At 39.7% G+C, this 14,047-nt stretch overlaps 1 long non-coding RNA gene across 4 annotated transcripts; it reads left to right on the forward strand.

The window, feature by feature from the left end:
- Nucleotides 1-10,693: 10,693 nt before the first annotated feature.
- On the forward strand, nt 10,694-12,502 carry LOC307038047. Of its 4 annotated transcripts, none has more exons than XR_013807861.1 (2): nt 10,694-11,555; nt 11,592-12,502. It is a non-coding gene; the product is annotated as an uncharacterized lncRNA (long non-coding RNA). The 4 variants fall into 4 exon arrangements; XR_013807862.1 differs by having other exon boundaries at nt 10,694-11,551; XR_013807863.1 differs by having other exon boundaries at nt 10,694-11,547.
- Nucleotides 12,503-14,047: the final 1,545 nt, after the last annotated feature.

The following is a 14,047-nucleotide window of genomic DNA, read 5'->3' on the forward strand; positions in this document are numbered from 1 at the left end:
AAGGGGGAATTGAAGGATTATTTGAAGGATTAAAGTAACGTGGTATGGCAGGAAAGTTCAATCTGGTATATTCCTTTTAATGCCACCTTATATATATTCATGTGTGTTAAATTAGAAAGGACAAAGTATCTTTTCCCTCCCCAATATATTGAGGGGAAGTCCTTGTGTATAGAGAGAGAGGTGAGAAGGGGACACCCTTATTTGGGAATAGGGCCAGACGCTGGAATGTTTCCCTCGTAAAAGAAGGGTGTGCTTACACAGGCTTGAAGCAGATGTGTGTGTGTTTTCATTGCAGTAAATAGATCTGCTACATGATTACTGGTCAACTATACCTCTGTTCTTATTCTTTCATGTGTGGGTACTAAATGGCTACAAACATTGTGGAGAAATTAGCTTAAACATCTTTTATTACTCTATATGAAATGGAAGCAGTTTTTATGACAGGGACGAGAGAGGTGGGGGAGGGAGCGCATTCCGAGGAGTTTCAGCATATCAATTGTCAGGGGAATCGACTTGTTTTCAATAGAGGTGTGTGGTTGGTTACTTTGTGTTAATAATAGCAGTATGTGTAAAGGAAGCTGGAAATATACAATGTGAAACCTTTTATTTGAAGTAAAGATGTGAACAATAGCTCAAACAAATGGAAGGGCTATATGAGGCCTGTGTGAAGTTTGACTATTTGAAAAGCATCTCTAATACTGCTTAAGAGCATAGGTAATGTGTTCCTCGTTGTTATTGATATGAAAGTAATTAACATGTATTACGTATATTTAGCCAACTATAACAACTATATCTTAAAACATACTTTTAACTTGTGTGTGGAAACCTGAAGGGGGGAAGATGGACTCAGGGACAAAGGGCCATAAAGGAGATGTGTGTGTGCTGGCTACAAGATGTGAAATAAGATAAGGAAACTTGTTGTTGAGAGCAAGTTCGTACCAGACACCAAAAGGTGTCTGGTCTTCGTCAAACTGAATGAGACTTTTTGTTTCCGGGTTTCTTCTGCTGTGTCGCACTGATTGGGTGCGACAGGCCATGTGTTGGTCTCTCCCAATAAGATGACCTCTGGGGGAAAGCAGGCACACACCTCCTCCTGTGTTTTAGTATGAAAGACTGTGTTTTCCTTTGGTTCGCGCTCTTGTTTTTCACCGGCCGTTCCTGAGACCTGTCTCACACGGGGGGTAGAACCTGAGCCCGGAGTACTCTGCAGAGTGCTTCGTGATTTCTTTGTATTTGTATTTTGTATCGTTACTGTTTATCATTAAAGCCGGATTATTGTTTCACTTGCATTCTGGTGTTTCTTAATCCCTCCCTTTTCCCGAATTCACCCAGCTTGTCAAACGACACGTGGAGACGAGGTTGGTTTTCAACATCCTCCAAATCTCCAACACGAATTGACATGAAATCACTGACACATATGAATATACTGTATTCAACTTCATTAAAACGTTATTAACGTGCCTAAACTCAGTAATTCACCAAAGATATGTATGTTTTAATGGAGTTTCCTCGGTCGATCAGGATCCCAAAGTGTAGCGGAGGGATCCTCATCTGGATGAAGGGTTTTATTTTCCCATAAAGAACAAGTCGCTGCAAATTATCCCGCTTATTACATGGCCACATTCTCAACAAAGTAACGACATGACTCCGAATATTAATTGAAATGCTTTTATGGATTTAGAAAATGTTTTTATTGATTTAAAAAATAGTTGTATGTATTGATTTAAATTCACATGCATCCGCTAAGAAAAATAGTCCGTTGTTACAGTTTTTTAAACAGTCTGAATGAAACGGCAGCTCTCAGCTGTGTATTTACACAACTAATGGCCCATCAACCACAGCTCTCCCCCCCCCCCCCCCCCCCCCTCCCCCCCTGATCTTTCTTCTCCAGCAGCTAAATTAACAGTAGGTTACTCTGAGTGACCATAGACTGTATGTGACAAGCTTACAGTTAGTGACGTAACAACACCATAAAAGCTGGTGGGTTGAAAGCAATACGGGAGGTAAAAATAACTACAATAATTGTGACTTATTTATTGTGGCTTTTATGTTTTTAGGTATAAAATGTTATGTAATTCAGGCTTATAGTTCACCCTTCTCTAAAAGCCTTCAACAATGACAATATTCATTGTAATTTAATAAATCCTTCCAACACACATTGTAAAAAATAGCCTACTGTAAGTTAAGAAATCCTTTCAATATGTACATCTTCTGATGTAACAACAATAACATTATAAATAGTAACATAGCTGAACATGGTATTGCACATTTAGCTTTGAGTGTTACTGACCTGAGATGTTTTTATTACATGAATTAAGGTGACTGAGGCTTTTTAACATACAGGGATGCAAACTCATCAGGTATGAAAAAGGTGACAAGGATCCGAGCCTCCGGCTCCCCCACCCCACGGAATGACAGAGGATTTTAGCAGTCAGAACAACTAAAGCAGCAGTGTTAATAATAACAGAAACGCCAAAGAGTCACATAATAGAAATATAGAAAAGCATTTATTTCAAATTGTGGAGCAGTCAGTTTATAATTTTGGCAGCACTGTTGAGCATTTTGAAAATGTATTTTCAGGCCTCTGTGCAAGGCTTAAGTCTTTTTATCTTTATAGCCACATGGTGTAAAGTAACTAAGTTCATAAACTCAACAAGTACTATACTTGGGCACAATTTTGAGATACTTGTACTTTATTTAAGTATTTCAATGTTTTGCTACTTTGTTCTTCTACTCCACTACAGTTCAGAGGTACATGGTGTACTTTGACTCCACTACATGTATTTAATACCTTTAGTTACTTCACAGATCCGGATTAATTAAGTGAAATATAATCAAGTGTTAAATCAGACTTTAATTCCACCTGGAGTAAATCCACAAGCTACCCTGCAGTATACAAAGTCATTCAAACTAGCTGCACCTTTAGCAGCTTTGAGAACACTTCCATGATCAATCATTATAAAACATATCATATCTATTATTCTGAAATGGACCAATCTGCACAATGAATACTTTTACTGTCGCTACTTTCACTATATTTTGATGATAATACTTTTCTACTTTTACTTGAGGAACATTTTGAATGCAGGACTTTTACTGTAACAGAGTATTCCTACACTCTGGGACTATTACTTTTACTCAAGTACAAGATCTGAGTACTTCTACTTTTACTCAAGTACAATATATATACTTATACCACCTCTGTTTATAGCCTATGAAAAAAAACTATTAGAAATAGAAGGCTAAAGCTAACGTTAGCAGATAGTGACAATGTATGCTAGCTAGCTAGCTCAACGATTCCTTAAATAATATTGCCACAGAAAAACTTTTCAGTTCACATCACGCTCTGCCGCTCCGACAGGGAGCTCTGCTCTGAACACCTGAACGGCCCGTTCTAACAGCTGTTCACCAGCGGTCCAGTCTGTGCCACAGTGACTCCGGACGCACAGTTAATATTAACGAACGCACCCGTAGGTAATGTAGCTGCTGAAGCTTGACCATCATCTCGGAGCAGCAGAGCCTTATTATACATCCATGAGCAGAGCCGACAGGCAGGAAGACTCGAGCACACAGCTCGTACTTCATTATAATATATAAAAAAAGAACACCATGCGTGTCATGATGACACATAACAGCTCACGGCCGCAGATTACTCCGGGTCCCAGCCCCCCCATACCCCAAAAATATTTTTATTGCAGATCTACATGAATCACACAAACTACTTATTTTGGATTCAAAACGGCGAATTTCGCCGAAAGGTGACAAGTTTGCATCACTGAACATAGACAGAGCACAACTGAAACATAACATCTGAAACGATGTAACAACATAATACACTTGGGGGATGCTTGGGATGTGAGGAGTGAGGGACACGGCTTAGAACGGGCGTGTCGCCTGGCAGGACAGGAGAGTGTGTGCACCAGTCTGCCTTGATCTATGAATTCATGTCCGTGACACTCACTGCTGCCCACAGCTGTTTTATAGAAGGAAATTCCTTCACTTCATGAAAGTGTTTTAACCACACACACCTCTACTACACACACATGACGGGTGTTATTTTCCCCATAAGGAACAAGTCGCTGCAAATTATCCCGCTTATTACACGGCCAAATTCTCAACAAAGTAACGACATGACTCCCAATATTAATTGAAATGCTTTTATGGATTTAGAAAATGTTTTTATTGATTTAAAAAATAGTTGTATGTATTGATTTAAAAAAATAGTTGTATGTATTGATTTAAATTGACATGCATCCGCTAAGAAAAATAGTCCGTTGTTACAGTTTTTTAAACAGTCTGAATGAAACGGCAGCTCTCAGCTGTGTATTTACACAACTAATGGCCCATCAACCACAGCTCTCTCCCCCCCCCTCCCCCCTTGATCTTTCTTCTCCAGCAGCTAAATTAACGGTAGGTTACTCTGAGTGACAAGCTTACAGTTAGACACAACACTGTCATTGCAATTGACCCTCAGTTAGTTGACTTTTATGTTCAACTGCTAAATTCGTTACTGATAAAAAAGGGCTTCTACTGTACCTAATTACCTTAACACTAGAACCGCCAGAGGTTTTTGTATAGGCCTACCTAAACCTGTCAAATCCCGCTATTAGAATGCAATTTTTAACAACATAGGGTGCTACATAACACACTTTCAGGAAAAGTCAGGGACTGGGAGACTTTAATATTTTATTGAAAAAAAGTTACATTGCACACACACAACACACATCACACAAATTGACCCGATTGGCGGTTCTAGTATTAAATAAACTCACTAATTAATGAAACCAGTTCAATACGCATTATTCTTATTCTTATCATTCTTTATGAGCGCAGAAATAGTCTTAAAATCAGATTTGTTTTTTAAATGAAATCTGACGGCAGGCAGTTAGCTCTGATCACCTATGACAAATGCGCCGCACCTAATCGCTGGCCATTCAGCCACAGACACTGTTCGAAATGGGGGGGAGCTAGGAGGAGCTTGGCTCCCCCGAAGAGGGAGGGAGCTCCCCTGAAGGCTGACTTTGAGATAAATAGGGGGAGCCCAAAACAGTCGTGCATATTTGTGTCACACAGATTAGAAATGTTGAGTTTCTGTAAATAACAGTTCTTGAAATAAAGAATAGTTATTGTTCATTACAGTTTCTGAATATTTGTTTTATATTTGTGAATATGTCTGGGTGTTGCCATCTGTATGTGGCGGCGCTGCATTCTTACTTACGTTGCTATGATTATGGCGGTGATGCCGGCGCGGTATTTGAAATGTTCATATTGATATTTTTTTAACTCTGGCTGTGTAATAAAAAAATATGGCAAAACGAAAACAGCCAAGCGTCACAGCTTTTGGATTCACAAGCAAAGAAGCGAAGGAGTCTAAAAATGACAACGTGAACGGAAAACAACTTTTAGTTGGCTGGCTGTAAGCGGCGTTAGGGTCGAGTTTGACAGCTCCACACCGAGGGAGAGGCCTGCCGATGCGGAGCCTGAAGAGGCTTCAACAACGGCCACATCCGCCGGCATAGTGACACCGTCTGTATTAGTAGAAGAGTGTTTTTATAGCAATTGATCGCATCCGCGCTGCTGCGCCAGTCAACAGAGCGTGCGTGTGACATATTTAGTAGCAGGATGTGCTCTGAAAAATAGGGCTCCCCGAAAGCAAATGGGTAATTCGAAAACTGACAGAGCTCCCTCTATACAAATCAAACTGTAGAAGGTGTGAAAGCACCTATTGTTTTAAATAATGGTCGGAATGTGACCTGTGAGCCTTCTGAATTACCGTGGGACAGCACATTCTAAACTAAAATGTTCAATCAATAAAGTAACATCTTATCTTATCTTAATAATATCTTCATATTAATAATAATAATAAATCATACAGTATGTGTCCGAAAGGGAGCAGGAGGAAGCAAACACAAAAATATACTGCATATTAAAGCAAACAATTGTAAAGGTATGAGCATAACAAATAAAGAAGTGTAATGTAAACATTTACATTATAATTATGATTATTTAATATATAAAGACTATATATTATTGAATTACAAGATTAGATATACTTTAGTTGATCTAAAATATTGATGTGTTAAAATGCTCTTCAAAACACAACTGAAAGTCCATGAAACTTGTCTTTCTGTATTTGTGAATGAAGCGCCATCTCCTGGTTAAAACCTGAAATTGAAAATCTGGCAACGCCCTCTTGGAAAATAGTGGGAGGGCTTAACATTCCTCTATACTGGTCTTTGGATGGTGGTAGGCAGGAAGCTGTAAACTGGAGTCCGAAATTCAGTGCTCCATCTGTACTTTCCATTATACTTATTACTTTTGTTAAACATTTATTTATATTGTCTAAATTCCTTGTCTATGATGTGCAAACAGTTAGAGTATAAAAATGTGTTTTTCTCAATGTATTTACACTCCACGGATTCTTGAGTTTACTCATCTCCTGGTGTTGTCGTTCCTAAAAATGTTAGCAAACACAAAACTCCCACTACAACATTTATAGATAAATTGATCTAGCAAAATGAACTCTTTTCTAATTCAAAATGTGACAAAAGAACAATGATTTGTCTTTCACAAGATGGTGGTCTAACAGAATGACTCTTGACCTCATGGGGTCAAATAGATTTAGCCATGAGGCGGCTGACTTTAAAATGAACTGGGACAAAGAAACCACATGCATGTGGGTACATTATAGTTAAGAAATATAACACAAAACAACACTACTTAAAAATAATAACAATTCAAATGACTTCTGATGAAAAGCATGAAGAACAACAACTTAATCTACTCTCAATGTTCATGTACACCATCACTGTGTATTTAATCAGTAGTTACCGGTTGTATCCCTACTCAAACTATTTCACCCTTTTCATTTATTTTAGGTTATTCATTAAACAATATGACATTCTCCCGAATAGTAGTTAACTTTATATAACTTTTACTCTCTATATTTTTCCAACAACCTTACTTTTCTCTCTCTCTCTCTCTACTTTCCAAAACATCTAATTTCTACTGTCCACAAGTTTCTCATAAATCACCCCTTTGTGTAACCGTGTGAGATGGCTGGAGCAAAACCTCGTGCAGGACGTCTGAAATCAATTATTTTCAAAAATACTGCTGCTGGTTTATAAAAGCATTGAATGGTTTAGGCCCAAAATACATTTCTGATTTCTTGCTAAATTATGAACCATCCAGAACCCTCATGTCTTCTGGGACTGGTCAGCTTTCTGTCCCCAGAGTCAGAACTAAACATGGAGAAGCAGCATTGAGTTGTTAGGCTCCAAATATCTGGAACAAACTCCCAGAAACCTGCCGGTCCGCTGCAACTCTTACTACTTTTAAATCCAGGCTGAAGACTTTTCTTTTTGCCACTTCTTTTAATTGAACTATTCACATCTTAAACGGCACTGTAACTTTTATTCATGTATTTTTTTCTTTTAATGTTTATTTTATTATCTTTGCTTTCTAATGATTGTTTTTAAATGCCATTTTCTTAATGTCTTTCATTTTTGTAAAGCACTTTCAATTGCCTTGTGTTGAAAGGTGCTTTATACACAAATTGGCCTTGCCTTGCCTACATACATATCAGTGGCGGTTCTACGGGGTGGCACGGAGTGGCAGCTGCCACCTCAGCTGCCACCCCATTTGGCAGCTTTGTTTTGAAAGAAAAGTTGTGGCTCATCGGACATTTATGAGAGAAAATCTCTAATGTCCGAGTGCAAGTGAATGCAGCACAAGACGCGAGCCTTGTAACCCCTCCCCCCCCCTGGCGCGAGCTTGGAAATCTGATTAGCGGCGATTTCATTTGAACGGGAGGACAGCGCAAAACGAGAAGCATTTCGGATACAAGTAGACAGAAGGAATGAGGTATTTGCGGTCAGGGTGTGGCTGGGGTATGCGACAGCCATACCAATAAATGGCTTAGCCCCACCATGAACAATGATGTTAAAGTAAGCAAAATAAAGTCTGCCAGCTCGCGGAGTAAATTGCACAGACAGCAGTTAGTAAGATTGATTTCAGTAGCCACTTGTCTGGAAATACCGAAGACTAAAAACGGGTTTGAACACTTTTGTCACGTAGTGATCGTCTTCCCAATAGAACATCTTTGATAATATCTTCTGGCCAATCAGAATCACGATAACGGCGTGGTGTTGTTGCAGGAAGTCCCGAAGGAGAATACTTTTGCTTTAGTACATCTCTATATACATCGGTACAACTATAAGACCCCACGGTTTGATGATTGATAGGAGTGTGGGCTGTCTTTCATTTTGACACACAGAACAATGGGGGCTATCCACCCTTATCCACAATGTAAAGTAATTCACACAGCCTCTTCCCTCTCCTCTCTGTGAGGAGCAGCAGGTTCAGCTTTCAGAACAAAGTAACAAAAAACTAAAATGGCATTCATTTTTTTAAATACGTCGTGTAGTAATATATATTTATTTATTTTTCTTCTCAAGAGAGCACCAGAATGTGTATTTGATGTTAGTATTTAAAAAAAAAACCTGGGGGAGAATCCCCCCAGATCCCCCTGCAGGGGTTGGGTTTTCAACTCTTTCACCTGTGGGGAAATTGCAGGATTGGCTCCAGGTCGCCCTTTTTATTTATTACAAGACAAATGTGCCTTTTTATTTCATACAGTTACATTTGAATTGAGACAGGGAAATAATCTAAACCTCACGCGTGGCATTTCACTTTCAAGGGGAGCGTGTATGTAATTACATTGCAAATACTGACTTGAGCCCCACCACTGTATGGGTTAGCCCTACCATAGATTACCCAACACAAATACTCTGGCGCCGCAACTGTTTGCGGTCTACTATGACAGAGAAGAGCCTGTCAAGTTTGGCTGTACTCAGCATTGAATCAAAACGCACCATAGCTTGTGTGGCGTTTTGTTGCTGATCAAGATGATAATCGCCACATTCAGCTGTTATAGACATGCCAACTTGATGCTCTGCACACGGATGACTCGATGAGAATAATAAACTGTTTAAGAAGATGGCCTTACATGTGTAAATATATGTTTTTTCTTTGTGGGGGTCTGCCCCCAAAAAACAGTTTCAAGTCCTGAGAAATTCAAATAAGACGGTATGTAAAACTTCACTGCCCAGCCAAAAAAAAGTAACCACTTTGATTTAACTAGGCCAGTAGGTAAGGGCTTTCCACTGGATAATAACTGCAGTGATGTATGTTTTAGCTGAATACACGTTTTTTAACCCTAACTGATGCAGTTAGTCATTTCTTTAATGTTTGTTCTTTCTGATGTAAAGTCAAGGTTGTAACTGTTTGCAATGAAGTTGTGGGGCGCTGAACTGTTCCTTTGATTCTTTTGAATTATGATAGTAATTACTGGTCTTTCAAATTTGAAGGAGGGTGAGCAAGCATCTTGAGGAACATTCATCATTAAATCCTCCAAAAAATATAGTTTATTTAATAATAACACTGAATATGTGAATCATAACAGTGATTAACAGCTGATAGGAATAATATGATTGTTAATATTATCATATTCATACAGACACACATCGATGTGACAGTTAATTAATGTACTTATTGCAGCAGTCTGCATATTTGGTACCCCTGCTGGTCTAAGAGTTAAACCAACTAATTCAGTTAAAATTCATTAAATTACGTGTGCCACCTTATATATTTATATTTAAGGCTTTACTGATGTGCCACAATAATAATAATAATGTCACCTAATGTTGCCACCCCATGAATATGTGTCTAGATCCGCCCCTGACACATATATATATATATATATATATATATATATATATATATATATATATATATATATATATATATATACACATACCACCAACCCGACAACAAATATATATATATATATATATTAGTGGTGGGCCGTTATCGGCGTTAACGTGCTGCGTTAACGTGAGACTCTTGTCGGCGATAAAAAAAAATATCGCCGTTAATCTATTCTCAAAGTTGGGTTGGGAGCTGGGTCTATACTACGCAAGCGATGATGACTTTCACCTTGATAATTTAGCGCGGATGTATACCTAGCCGAATTGCACTGTAGGGGGCGAGATCGAGTCTTTGACCTGTGTTTCTTCTACGGTCTATGGATCTGACCCCGGTCAAATCAGCCACATTAAACGTGACATGCTAACATGGATACAGCAGGAATGAAGCCGCGGGGTTTGCTTCAGGGGAAATTTATTTTTAAGAAGCTTCCCGATGGAAACCTCGACAAAAATAAGGTTGTTTGCACCTTGTGCAATGCGGAATTAGTTTACTGTAGGAGTTCATCCAGTCTCAAGTACCACCTAAACGCAAAGCATCCCTTAGCTAATGCGGAAGATGCCGGGCCGAGCACTGATGTAGCGCGGGGGAAGACTCGTCGTCAAACAACTATCTTTGAGTGCAACCGAGGCAAGCCCGTCAGCACAGCTCTATCAGTCAAGCTAACTAGTCTCCTCGCTCAGTGGATTGCCACCAGCTGCAGGCCCATTAGCGTGGTTGAAGATGACGGGCTCGAGCTTGTTCTCCAGGCGGCCACAGGTGACCCATCTTACAAACTGCCTGCGAGGCGAACTATCATGAGGAGAATACATGACCAGCACGCAGAAGAGAAAGCTACGAAAGTTGAGAAGATGGTAGAGGCGAGGTCTGTAGCACTGACTGGGGACCATTGGACGTTCGTTAACAACGACAACTACCTCGCCGTTACAGTACACCTCATCGATGCTAGCTGGGAACTTCACTCCTTCGCTTTAGGTATGCTACGTTATGTCATTTTAAATTACATAATTTAATTTCGTAGCCTTTTAATTACCACCACGTTATGTTTGCTTCTTGATAATTGCTAGTTGTTTACTACTAGTAGTGAAATTATTCTAATTTACTTTGTCTGTCCGTTAGGTGTGATGAAAACAGAGGAGCGTCACTTTGCAGAAGCGTGTGCAAGGCAGTTCCTCGACGTCGCTAATCAGTGGGGGATAACTGACAAAATAAGCACTATTGGAACAGATAGCGCTCCTAATATGGTGGCAGCAGGGAGGATACTTCCATTCGAGCACTTGCCCTGTGTTGCGCATGTTGTACAGAGAGCTATTGTAGTGTCATTTCGGGAAGGTGGTTTTGATGGTGCACTGGCCAAGTGCCGTAAAGTGGTCGGACATTTCAAACACAGTCCGGCCAACTCAGACGAGCTAAATGTCCAACAATCCTCCCTTGGACAAGTTAAGGAGTCACTCGTGCAAGATGTTCCAACACGTTGGAATTCCACTCTTGAGATGATAAAGCGCGTGAGGCGCAACAGAGACGCACTGCACACAACGCTGTCGCTGCAGAAGCACAACCTGGCCCTCCCAACAAATGCGGATTATGAGAAGTTGGCAAAGCTAGAGAAACTGCTGGAGCCATGCAGGTATGGTCTAAAAAGATAGTGTGTTCATGAATTGGCATACAAGTTTTTAAATGTCACTTTGTATGTAAGAAACACCTGCCCTTAAATGTGTAATCTGAGTTAAATTAATCTGTCACTAATAATTTTTTTCTGTCTGTCTGTCTGTCTGTCTGTCTGTCTGTCTGTCTGTCTGTCTGTCTGTCTGTCTGTCTGTCTGTAGGTACATCACTGAGCTCCTTGGTGGAGATAAGTATGTATCCTGCTCTGTGGTTCTACCTGCCCTGTGCCACCTCCAGCATGCGATGAACATCTCAGATGATGATCCTGCCTATATTGTGCGATTCAAGGCTGTCTTCATCAAGGACCTCAACCAGCGGAGGGAGAAAATAAACCTGGAATGGCTTAAGGTATGTCAGAGTGACCAGAAGATAACTACATTGTATGACCATAATAGACTGTAAAGCCAGATGAATAAGTCATGAAGAAATATGGAGGTTGGATTTGGAAAGTGACATTTTCATCAATCAATAATTATTATTTTTTATTCATCAAAGGTGGCGACTGCTCTAGATCCACGATTTAAGGACCTCAAGTGCTTGCCCAGAGCAGAGAGGGAGCCAGTGTGGGCAAACCTAAGTGAGTTGATGAAGGGAGAAGAACCTGCTCTGCAGTCACTCAGGGAGGAGAACCCTGAGCCACCCAAGAAGAAAACAGCCCTGCTACTGATGGGATCCGACTCAGAATCAGATGAGGAGACACCAGAAGATAGTACAGTGGAGAGGTACAAGGTAGAGCCCAGTGCCAGTCTAGATCAGTGTCCACTGAAGTGGTGGTCAGAGCACACTGCTGTCTATGGTAAGATTGCCCAAATTGCCCGTAAATACTTGGGGACTCCTGCCACAACTGTCCCATGCGAGAGACTTTTTTCTTTAGCAGGCCATATTGTGCAGAAGAGGAGAGCTTGTTTGTCACCAGAAAATGTGAACAAACTGGTCTGCCTGAGTGACTGGTGGAAGAAGGAGAAATAGAGCTTTGACTGACACAAAGCTACTGACTGTAAACAGTTCATTACAACCTGTTATATAGGCCTACTGTTCAACTAAAAATAAACAGTTAATAAACACAAGTACATCTCATTGTCATTGATTTATTTTCATCACCAATTATCATAGAACAGCTTTCTCAAGCAGTTTGTGATGCATTTTGGAAACTGGAGATGAGCCCCTGGTCTAATGCACCACCTGGCTTGAGAAACCCGTTCTCAAAGACTTACTTTTAGTCATTATTTGGGTAGCACACATATTCTGAATGCCTTCGGCAGAATTCAAATGAGCCATTTTAATCTAGATTAATCTAGATTAATTCCAAGAATACAGTGAGATTAATCTAGATTAAAAAAATTAATCTATGCCCACCACTAATATATATATATATATATTGGATTAGTGGGGTGCCTCTTTGAGCCCCCTGGGGACATTCATGCAAGAAAATAAATGGGAAATACAAAAAATAAAAATATTTAAAGAAATACAGCTGTGGTGAGATAATGTCCAAAACACACATTATCCTCTAATGCACCCATAAAATAAATGAATACATACTTAGAAAACAGACATACTATCATCTCTTCAGTAGCTCTGTAACACTGTACTGCCCTCTCTTGCTACTCTGTGAACTAAATAAAGTACTTAGGAGTGACATCATGGCTAAAGTTACAGTCAGGTAAACTCAGTTTCAGAAAGCGATATGTTAACATGCAGAACGTGAAGAATCCTGTGGGAGTTGTTGAGTTAGCTATACAGTTTCTTCACTCTGTGTTCAGCACATTATACAGAGCAGGAATAACACTGTTGAGTTATTGGCAACTCTAAAAAATAATGAAAGTTTTATCTACAGTAACAAAAAAGAGTCTTCCTCAGACATATACAACCGGCCTATAGGCACATGTCCTTTGGCAGAAGGTAGAAAATGGCTTTCCCTTTACTGACATTAGATGGCAGCATTCTCCTTATTTCTATCTAGCATAGATCACAGTGGCTTGGTTATCCTTGTGTCAGAGGGCCATGTAGGCTTGAGTGTTTCTGAGAGTGTATTGCAGGCAAAAACTTCAGAAATGATCAGTCACCCTTTAGCATTCAACAAAGAAAGGCTTAAGGGGGAATATCCCCTGGATGAAACACAGTAAATTCCAAAGCATCAACGTGTCATCATGACATAGATCAGTGCTTTTTACATTTCATTACTAGAGCTCATCAACCCACTTGCTATAAATATTAAATAATATAAATAGTGGATTGACTCATACCTTACAATGTTAACAATATTTAGACCTACAATGGCCGAACAAGGATGGACGTGCTACAATGCCACAAAATACTTTTACTTAATGCCTTTTCCAAAACCCTCAAATTATGCAAATGCTAAATGCTGCATATCCAGTAAACACATCAGCAGTTTTTAGGCCTCCAGGGGAAGCGGTGGAACAGCTGGAATTTTGATCTGAGAGTCCAAGAGGGAGCTTGTTTTTAAAGAAGGATAAAATGTGTATAGCAAAGAATTGAAATAAAAAGGAGTACAAAACAAGTTGTCTGAAGTTCCACTTACTTCAGTATTTTGGAGGATTTTACAGCATTGCTATAGTCTTTATCAGCAGGTTGAGTAGCCATGTCGTTAAAA

Source organism: Notothenia rossii (genome assembly GCF_949606895.1).
Source record: "Notothenia rossii genome assembly, chromosome: 4".
In the NCBI taxonomy this organism is placed as follows: Eukaryota; Metazoa; Chordata; class Actinopteri; order Perciformes; family Nototheniidae; genus Notothenia; species Notothenia rossii.